This window comes from Equus caballus, chromosome 4 (assembly GCF_041296265.1).
Source record: "Equus caballus isolate H_3958 breed thoroughbred chromosome 4, TB-T2T, whole genome shotgun sequence".
NCBI classification, from domain to species: Eukaryota; Metazoa; Chordata; class Mammalia; order Perissodactyla; family Equidae; genus Equus; species Equus caballus.
The window spans coordinates 84880494-84891650 of record NC_091687.1 but is presented as its reverse complement, the minus strand read 5'-3'; the positions used below and the strand labels follow the sequence as shown (position 1 = coordinate 84891650).

At 38.4% G+C, this 11157-nt stretch overlaps 1 pseudogene; it reads left to right on the top strand.

Moving 5' to 3' along the window:
• The first annotated feature begins 239 nt into the window (after positions 1–239).
• LOC100071620 (developmentally-regulated GTP-binding protein 1 pseudogene) lies at positions 240–2882 on the top strand (annotated as a pseudogene).
• The last annotated feature ends 8275 nt before the right edge of the window (positions 2883–11157 follow it).

The window sequence follows — 11157 nt, the reverse complement described above, 5'->3', positions numbered from 1 at the left end:
CTCAAAAATCATAGATAATGTAGCACCTGCTAAATCTCCACTTTAGTATCTGCTTTGTATACACCACAGCCTGGATGGAGAGAAACGGTGAAAGGGACAACAGTAGAATTCACATCAATCTGCCAAGTTGCTGATGGTTCTTGAGCCACAGTTCATGGAACATTCCATATGGAATTTTATTATAATCAAGAATTCAACTTGTCATTCCTCCCCCAAACATTTGATCACTACAAGTTATCATGAAAGATGAAGAGTCATGGACTCTGACAGGCATGACATGGAGAACGGCCCAAGGTGTGGTCCCACCAAGCACTAGGGGTCTTCAGGTCCCCTCCCCGAGAAGCCTGATGACCTACTTCAAGGGCATGACTGGACCTGGCCACCAATCTAGGGCAGGGTGGGGAGACAGAAGCTGTTCTGTCCACCTAAGCTCCTCTCAGCCCACCCTTCGTGGCCCCCAGCTCTGTCAGCTGCACCCTGGCAATCGGATAAAACTGGCTTCCCTCCAGGATGGGGGTGCAGCCTCAGAAGCCACCCATCCTCTGGCTTTGGTCTCTACCTAATACTCTCTTGTAAAAGAGCTTGACCTCCCCAGCCCAGCAGAGTTCTGGTCTTCCGCAGACGTGTATATACATAGACTAGACAGTAAAACCAAAACAAAAATGGACTCACGGTGGGGACAAAATGGAGTTGGCCAACGCAGGCGCATTAAAGAAAAACGAAATTTAACCTTACCTAACATAATTGCAGGAATTTACAGGTTTTCTAAGAAATCAGCAGAGGACGCCAGCCAATCCCCAAAAGCCAGGGCTGTTCACGTCATCTCTGGACTTCCTTGTTTCCCTGACTCAGCTACCCCGATCCAAATAAGGAAGAAGACCGCTAGGCAATGAATCAGCTGAAAAAGCCAAATTACTTCCGCATTTACGCCATAAAAACCTTTAGTCTGTGAGCAGTTCGGAACTCATTGCTCCCATAGCCTTGAGTTTCCCAGCTTGCAGGTCGAAACTCTTGCAATAAACTCAACTTTCTGCTTTGTTTCACTAAGTGTGCAGTTTGGTTTTTGACAACACATACCTGGGTCCACACAGGGGACAGCACAGAGATCCATACTGAATCACACATCCCACTCCCCAATAAAGAAATGACAGAAAACCTCCAAAAAAGCAGACGGAGGGTGGTTGGCTGAGAGGGAGAGGACTACTCCGCTCTGTCTCTTGCGAGGAGTAGGACGTACGCACCTGCGCACTGCAGTAGCGCCTGGTGGTCGTTGGCCGGTCCACTGGTGGGTGAGCCTCCAGGGACTCACCGCTGTCAGCAGCACCTTAGCCAAGATCCTGAAGATCGAAGCCAAGATGGCTCGGACTCAAAAGAACAAAGCCACAGCACATTACCTCGGGCGGTTAAGGCTAGCTTTGCTAAGCTTGGCAGAGAACTCATTACTCCAAAAGGTGGTTGTGGTGGTGGGCCAGGAGAGGGTTTTGATATGGCCAAGACAGGTGACACTAGAACTGGGTTTGTGGCTTTTCCATTTATGGGGAAGGCAACACTGCTCAGTAAGCTGGCAGGGGTATATTCCGAGATGGCAGCCTATGAGTTCACTACTCTGACATCTGTGCCTGGCATCATCAGATACAAAGGTGCCAAGATCCAACTCCTGGATCTCCCAGGTACCGTAAAGGGTGCCAAGGATGGGAAAGGTAGAGGCCATCAAGTCATTACAGTGCTGCAAACGTATAACTTGATCCTGATTGTTTTGGATGTCCTGAAACCCTTGAGACATAAAAAAGTAATTGAAAATGAGTTGGAAGTCTTTGGCATTTGCTTGAACAGCAAACTCCCTAACACTGGCTTTAAGAAGAAAGATAAGGGAGGGGCTGGCCCCGTGGCCGAGTGGTTAAGTTCGCGCGCTCCGCTGCAGGCGGCCCAGTGTTTCGTCAGTTCGAATCCTGGGCGCGGACATGGCACTGCTCGTTAGACCACGCTGAGGCAGCGTCCCACATGCCACAACTAGAGGAACCCAAAACGAAGAATACACAACTATGTACCGGGGGGCTTTGGGGAGAAAAAGGAAAAAAAAAAAAAAAATCTTAAAAAAAAAAAAAAGAAAGATAAGGGAGGCATTTATCTCATGGCCACTTGCCCTCAGAGTGAGGTGGATGCTGAAACCGTGAGGAGCATTCTGACTGAATACAAAATTCATAATGCTGATGTCACTCTGCTTAGCAATGCCACAGCGGATGACTTCACTGATGTGGTAGGAAGAAGCAGAGTTTATATCCACTGTATCTATGTGTTAAATAAGATTGATGAGATTTCCGTTAAGGAATTGGATATCATTTATAAGGTGCCTCACTGTGTAGCCATCTCTGCCCATCACTGCTGGAATTTTGATGACTTGTTGGAAAAGATCTGGGCCTATCTGAAACTAGTGAGGATTTACATTAGACCCAAAGGCCAGCTGCCAGATCACAGATCCCCAGTGGTGGTGCATTACCCCAGGACCATGGTGGAGGATTTCTGCTTGAAGATTCACAAAAACCTTATCAAAGAGTTTAAATACACTCCAGTCTGGGGGGCTTGCTGTGAAACACAATCCTCAAAAAGTGGGTAAAGACCATACGCTGGAGGACGTCATTCAGGTTGTGAAGTGGAACCTTTCCATTTCCCCATCTGCCAGGCCAAGCACAGCAGCTTTCCCGGTGATCACCCTACTCCAATCCCCTTCTGGCTTTGGCAGCCTCTTGATCAAGATTCAGGGGAGGGAGATGGAGACACTCAAAGTGGAACTTCACTTGTATTATCTTGGTGTCATCTTGTATATTGAACTGCATAAAGGACATGATAGGAAAAAAAGAAAAAATAATGACCACATTCGGTGAGGATTTCACAAATATCTGTTTGGAAATTCATAATTAACGTGGTCATAGGATCATAAACATTTTCGAAATCTTGTTCAGGGCATACGTATGCAAATCTGCAAATATGTAAACCAGGACTCCTTTACCTGAGGTGAGGCTAATGAATGTTTAATGAATTCTTGAGTGACATATCCTTTCAGTGACAGTGCTCTCTCTGATTTTAATGCTTCCATATAGGACACATGAGTAATTACTTAAAGTTTTATCTTTCATCATTTAATTAATAGGAAATAAAGACAAACCTGAATATATTCTCTTACCGAAGAAAGTGGCAAAATATCATAACTACCAAAGAGAAAGAAAATTTGTGAAAGTTCATATAAGACCAACTTTGTTTTCTTTTAAAGTATCTATATTTACAGAACTATATTAAGATAAATATAAGCTTTATGGCAACCCAAATATTTCATGTTCAATTTATGAATATGATGGATAGGAACTGCTACAAAAGGTAAATTCTTAAAATATTCAATTCTAGAATGTGTCCATGACCTTTTTGCCTTGTGCCACATAGTGGATTATTCATAGAACATTGATAACAATGTGATATACAGTCTTATACACAGTGGATCAAATCATTGAGCTGGGAGATGGAAGATTGTAATTCTCATTTTGGCTCTGCCATTACCTGTATGACCTTGGCCAATTCATTCATTCATGCATTCACTCAACAAAGTTTTAGGAAACTTCTGCCATATGCTATGCACTCAACCAAGCAATGGGACAAAGTAGTTAACAAAAATGTCCCTGACTTCATAAAGCATACAGTCTGGTCATTTAACCTCTATTCAAGTCATTTACTTTCTAGTCAAGACACATAATTTCTTTAGTCTCAAGTGTTCTCGTTTATGAAATGAAAGAATTGGGTATTTATAATATCCTATCAAAGACTCCTGAGTCTTCATTAATAAAACATATGCTTTCAGTGATGTTCTCCATAATGATCGTAGGTTGTCCTGAGTTATGCATACCATGTTGCAAGATCCCTGTGTGACCACTAGCTACTGTGCCTTGAGCTAACTGGCTTTTTTGCCATATGGTATGTCAAATACCCTCACAATACTCACTGAATGACACAGGTGTCCATCCCATAATCATGACCTTCTGTAATTCAGAGCATTTCATCCAGTGTGAATGGACTATGGGGGTGTGAGGAGAAAGTGGTTCCCTCCAGCTTCAGAGTGGTCTGATAGGGGTATGGTATGCTAGAGCACCCGGCTTGTGGTCTCCTAAAGCAAGCAGCCTTATCTGCTGCCTTTCTTGTACTGTATACATATGTCATTTTCTAGGTATGCCATGATGTAAAAGAAATTGGGAAGTATTACTCTAACCAACCAAGTTATAAAATCAAAAATGCAAATATTACGAAATAAGGAAATAAAGAAAATTAAAGAGGAGAAGAAGATTAGGAAAAGGTTACAGTCAAGTTCTAAAGAGTCTTCTAGTGCACCAAAAGTAATTTAATATTATCTGTAAAAAATTGGAACCAATAGATCTTACTCTATTTCAGAGAATATAAAACTGTACATGAATATGACATCAAATCTAAAGTAAAGGAGGAGGTGGTCATCTTTTATCAAAAAGTCTCAAAGAAAGCTAGAAATTCATCATTTCAGTTCATGAGGCAGCATCCCCTTCCCTTTTATTTAATATGCTTATAAGTATCATTTTCTGAAGGGGCTATAAATAACCTCTATATTTGTAAAGTTAAAAAATATATATTATCAAATTCAAATTCCACTGATTATGTCTATAGAACCCTAAGGGACAATTATTTTTAAAGCTCTCTTCTTCTCACTTAGATATAGGTAAGTTAGATCAAAGCCCTGGTTCGCATAAGTAATCCTGCTGATCCTCCCATCCTTCAAGTTGCTCAAATCTGTGCACCTGCCCATTCACACAGCCACTGCCTTAAGTCTAGCTTTCAAGTCTGTCATCCAGTCCACCTCCCCATTGTTTCCAGAATGCGTCTCTGTCCTCTGCAAGATGTTTTAAAGGCTCCCTATTGTCTGTATGAGTGATTTCCACAGAAGGAGGAATGCACAAGCCACTAGAATCTCAAGTTGCTTTAGGAGGGATTTGTTTTAGGGGGAATTTAGAGTGGATTTTCTTAAATAATACTAGTTGATTAAATAAAGTGAAAGTTCTTTGATATGGCACACAAGGTCCTTCTTGATCTGGAGTCAGCATTTCTCCTTAGTCCCATCTCCTATCGTCCCTATTTCAAATAATTCTAAATTGTTTACAGTTCCCCCCAAATACTGGTGCATCAAATACTAGTGCATTTGAACATGCCTTTCTTTTGCCTATAATATCCTCTATCCTTTACATAAACTTCTCTGATATTCACAGACAAAGTTAATCACCTCCTCCATGTTTTATGTCTGCTGCTTTTACAACACAGAGTTAAAAGTATGCTAATCTCCATCTTAACTACCAAATAGGATCTCTGAGTGAATTGTATCTTATTTAACCAGCACAAGGCCCTGCATATATTAGGTAGAGAATAAATATTTATTAAATTAAAGGAAAATCTTTCCTACAAAGTTTTTCATAATATTCATTGAAGCTTTAGAAGTGAGATTATAATTGAGGATCCTTGTAAGGTAACATAATGTTAACCTTGAAAAAATATTTTCAACTCCTTAAAAAATTAATAATATTAGCTCAGTGTAGTGAAGGAAGGATTTGAAGTTGCAATGTCTATATTCAAAATTCCTTTTTCATTTCAGCAATGTCTATGAAGCAGGCAGTGTGTTAGGTGCTGAGAATTGAAAGATGAATTAGAAAGGGTCACTAGAACTTTCAATTCAAAAATGTATCTGGTTATCTATAATCATGAAGCCTACCCACACTTCACTCAAATACTCATGAAAATAAAGGGAAAAGAATAATGTTTTTGGTATCATCAGTTACTAAGACTGATCAAAATCAATACCAATATCTGGAAGGAAGTGAATGTGAACTGGTTAATTTCCAAGGCTTTAGTTAATTGTACACCTTGCCTTTATTTCACAAAATAGCTACAGCCTTCAATAACAGAGCACATACTTCAAGGTTCTGAGAAACATTATTTTAGACCTAAATTCTGTACCTAACTATAACAAGGGAGCCATCTCCAGAAGGAGGTCCTGGTAATGCTAGCTTATATCACCTTTTTAAGAAGAAAACAATGTAAAGAGAGCTTCTTGCTCCCAATATTTCCCAGAAAAACAACTGTCACTATTTCTTCTGAATGCCCCAATGTAGGTCATATGCCAATTTCTGAACCAATCACTGTCACCAAGAGAGTTAATTGGCCAAATTTAAGTTATATTTCTGTGGCTGTAGAGAAAGCAATAAGGTCAAGTAGTCGTCCACACCTAAACCACATGAATTGAGAGTAGGTTCTTCTGAATGTAATCAAGTCACTAGTACAAGAAGAAAGCGAAAAAGATGCTGAAAATCAAAACAACACAAGTGCTCTATAGAGTAAGAAGGGAGAAAAATATCCAAATCAGTATTAGTCTAGGCTCTCCCTTCAGCATTATTCTTTACTAAGAATATGAAGACTATTGTGGTACCAGGTACTGTAGATAAGGCAGATAATGTCTTGTTGTAATTATGAAAACAGGTTTAACCTCATAGACTCCATGGAAAGGCCTTGGAAACCCCCAGGAACTCATGAACAACATTTTGAGAGCCACTGCTATAGATAATGCTTCTCAAATTTTGATGTCTGTATGGATCACCCAGGGATTCTGATAAAATGTAGATTGTGATTTAGTTGGTCTAGGATGGGGCCTGAGATTCTTCATTTCTAACAAATTTCTAGGCAATACTAATGCTACTGGTCCATGGATCACTCTTTGAATAGCAAAACTTAAACAGCAAGGACATAAGTAACTCACATAAATGGAAATTCGGAGGCAGAGAAGAATTCATGATTGGTTTACCCTGTTATTGTTGTTATTGTTTTTCTCTCTCTTTATCTCTACAGTGTCATCCACAATGTCAGTTTTGTTCTACCACTGACTGATTTCATCCTTAATCACGGGATGTCTTGCAAGAGGCATTTGAGCTTTACACTTCCTCATTTATGTCCAACTGCTCTGAGCACTTGCCACCCTCAATGAACCAAAAGCTTGGGCTCATGTTCCCTGGACCTCTCAAAGAACCTCCTGCAGCCAAAAAATGCCATGTGTGATTGGCCTAGACCTGGAACACATGAGCCATTCACTGTGGTGGAAGCAACTGATTTACCCCAATTAACTGAAAAGTGAAACAGTGAGGTGTAACATTGAGCCACCAAATTCTACTTCAATTTAGCATAAAAAATAAAGAGATGAATTGTATGAAATAAACATTAAGGGATGTGAAAAATAGATATGTAAATTGCAACACCAAAAAGGAAACAATAGGAAGAACAAAGAAATGACAGTATTAAAGACAGAGATAATAAAAATTCCTATGAATAATTAAAGTGCTGCGAAATGAAAGCTCGATGGTTAAAATAATGGAGTTAGAAACTGCTTTCTCTAGTATTTAAGAAAAGTAGGGCATACAAATGCTGCAATCAATCAAAAAATCGAGAAAGGGGGAAATCACAGCAACTAGAGAATGCAAATAAAACAACAAAAGAGATAGGTAAGATTTACCTATTATAAACACAGACTTTCATACTACACTAAGACATTTTGCATGACAAAAACTTTGAAAATAAAGCAACAGAAAGAAAGAAAACATGGAAAGAGTAAAACAAAAAATGACAGTGCCAGTGTCACTGTCATAAGCACATATATATGTAAACATATACATATGGTCAAATATATATGCAAATATATATGTAAATATATATATATAGTCATAAAATTATATATGTCTAAAAAGTGTCAGAAATGAAACATAAACACAGAGTAATGAGTGGGGTAAAGTTGCAGGGATCCTGGGCATCCAAGCTGAAGCAGAAGGTGAGAGAAGGAAACATAATTCTGTGTGAAAATGGGAAAATAAAATGTTCCACAGTAGTCGGTAGCTAGAGTTCACAAAAAAGATGAGGGAAAAGCCTGCTGGAGCCTGAGTCTGGAACTTTAAAACAGGGTCACAAACTTTCCTTTCAAAGAGCCAAATAGTAAATATCTTAGGCTTTGCCTGTCTCTATCGCATCTTTTTTCTTATGTTTTTGAACAACCCCTTAAAAATATAAAAATCATTCTTAGCTCAATAGCCACACAAAAATAGGCTGCAATTGGCCAGCCAGCAGCAGTTACTCTCTGTGCTTTATAAGAAGCTGTGGGCCTAGAAGAGATGAAAGGATGGAGACACATGTGACTGGATACTAGGCCAAGCTGCCCCTGGCCTGGAGGATAAATCTGCAATAGGTCCAGAATCTCTGTCACGTTACTGCTAGTTTCTCACCCAATATCCACTCTCCCCTTCCTCCTTTCTAAGACATCCTCTATTGTTTAAAAACATGTCCAATTAAAAATATTTGCCTTCTCAGACTCCCTTGGAGGTGAAGAAGTCACGTACATATATCTGGCCTAGAAGACAAATGGAAAGTACTTAATGGAATTTCTGGCAATTTTTATACAGGTTTAAGTATGCTGGCATGCTCCATTGACCTTTGCTCTTTTCACTTCCCTTTCTCCTTCAGGATGGAAAACGTTTAGAGGTATAAGAGCTCTCTGGAGTCTTTGAGGATGAAAATCACATGCTAACAGTGGGGAAACTAACGGTTGGAAGAAGTTTGGACATCTATGATTTCATGGATAGCCTGTGTCCAGAATTTCTCTTCTGTGAAAAATATAATCTCTATTTGATAAAACCATTGAGATTGGCATGCTTCTTTGGCCTTTTATCTTTCTACTGATTCTGTTACAAAAGCCAAAAGCAATAATAACTGATGCATCATTGCAGGGTGGTGGGGTGGGTTGAAACATTGCTAGGAGACACGAGCAGGCTCTTGTCTGAAGCAAAGATCCAAGTAAAAGCAATGACAATTTTCTGAATCTTCTAAAAGGAAGAGAGAGAGAGAAAGATAAAAGAAGAGGAAAAGGGATGAGAAGGATGGATAGGGAAAAGGAGGAGAAGAGAGAAAAAGTTTGAAAATACAACCAAATAAGTCAGCATACAAAACTTACAACGCTCATGAAGAAAGCTGGCTATCAGGATAAAAATCAGAACACGAATTTACTATGTATGTTATTTAAAAAATCGGATAATAATTTTTTAAATAAGAATGTTTAGCTTTTCACAGACATATATAAAGATATAACATCCATTAAGTGCAAAAACAACTTTTGAAATGAAAACAAACAGAAATGACACAAAGAGGTCACAACATAACACATATAGTATGGTGACACATAAAAACTGTGAAAATACACAAGGTGATATATTCATTGTGAATAAATACATGTAAAGTAATGGTAAGAATTATGCATGAGATTGATGAATAACAAATTCAAGTGCATTGCTATTTCTGGGAGCAGGGGAGGAAGGAAGATGTGATTGACAAATGGTCGCAGGAGATTTCAGTACTGTGTTATTTATGATTTCATTGTAAAAATTTTAAATCAAGAATAGAAGAATATTTAGAATTGATAGAGCTGGTTCATGCACACTTGGAAATAAATTATGTATACGTTCCTATATATTTAAAATATATAATAAGATACTATAATGGTAGATACGTGTCATTATATATTTATCCAAACCTATAGGATATACAACACCAATAGTGAACTATAATGTAAATAAACTATGGAATTTGGGTGATGATGTGTCAATTAGGTTCATCAGTTGTAACAAATGTACCACTCTTGTGGGGGATGTTGATAATGGGGGAGGTCCTGCACGTGTCAGGGCAGAGTTAAAGGGAAATCTCTGTACCTTCCTCTCAATTTTGCTGTGTACCTAAAACTGCTCTTAAAAAAACAAAGTCTTGGGCTGGTCCAGTGGCATAGTGGTTAAGTTCACCCACTCTGCTTTGGTGGCCTGGAGTTTGCAGGTTCGGATCCCGGGAGCATGCCTATGCACCACTCATCAAGCCACGCTGTGGCGGCATGGGGTATACAAGGTGGGGGAGGATTGGCATGGATGCTGGTTCAGGGACCATGGTCTTCAAGCAAAAAAAGGAAGATTGGTAACAGATGTTATTTCAGGGCCAATCTTCCTCACACACACAAAAAATAAAGTCTTTAAGTGTATATAAATGTATACAATATTCTGAATTAAAAGATATTCCAGGTTAGAAATAACATAAAAGGCAATATCTATATTACTTTTTCACAATATTTACTTCAGAAAAAATAGAATTAAAAGTAAAACACCTTAAAAGAAAGAGTAAAATACACTTTGTGTTGATAAAGGGAAAAATACTCCAAAAGATTATAATAGTCATAAATGCGGATATACTTACAAGTCTACCATCAAAAATACATGGGAAAACAAAGGTGGCACTACAAGCAGAAGTTGAAAACCCCAAATCAGAGTGGGAGAATTTAGCACACTGCTCAGACATGAACAAACTAGGTAAACAAAACTGAATGAGGATACAGATTTCTTGAGTAACACGAATAGCAAAATATTGACATAAATGCATAGAAATCTGTAAGTAAAAGCAGAATTAACATATACGTATAGAATGTTTACAAACATTGACCATGTATTTGTTCTTAAAAATTGTCACCGAAACAACCAAAATGACTAATGAATGTGAAAAGATATTCCATTTCTGTGGTAATTTACTAATCACAGGAACGCAAGTTAAAATAACAATGTGAAATAGTTTTTCTAAAATTAAAATATTTGATATTTTCAAGGGCTGGGAAAGTTATGAGGAAATGAGTCGTCTCTAGCACTAACGGTAAGAGAGTACACCAGCAAAAAAGCAATATTGCAATACATTTGAATAGCATCTATTACAATAAAGTGTACATACTCCAGGATGAATCAGTTAAACTTTTAGGCAACTATATTAACAAAACAAAACACTTTTGCATCTGCGTAATGAACTATTAATTGCAGCATAGAACAAAAAGCTAGCTACCAAAATTTTCACTGATAGAGAAATGGTAAGTAAAATGTAGTATATTCAACAGTTTAAAAAATGAGCTAGATCCATATATTGCAGGGACTTGACCAAAAAACATATTATGTGAGAAGAGTGATAACCAATTTATAGGGTATGAGTCCCTTATTTAAAACACACATTAAGTAAATGATTCTATATATTTTCTCTAGTATATCATAA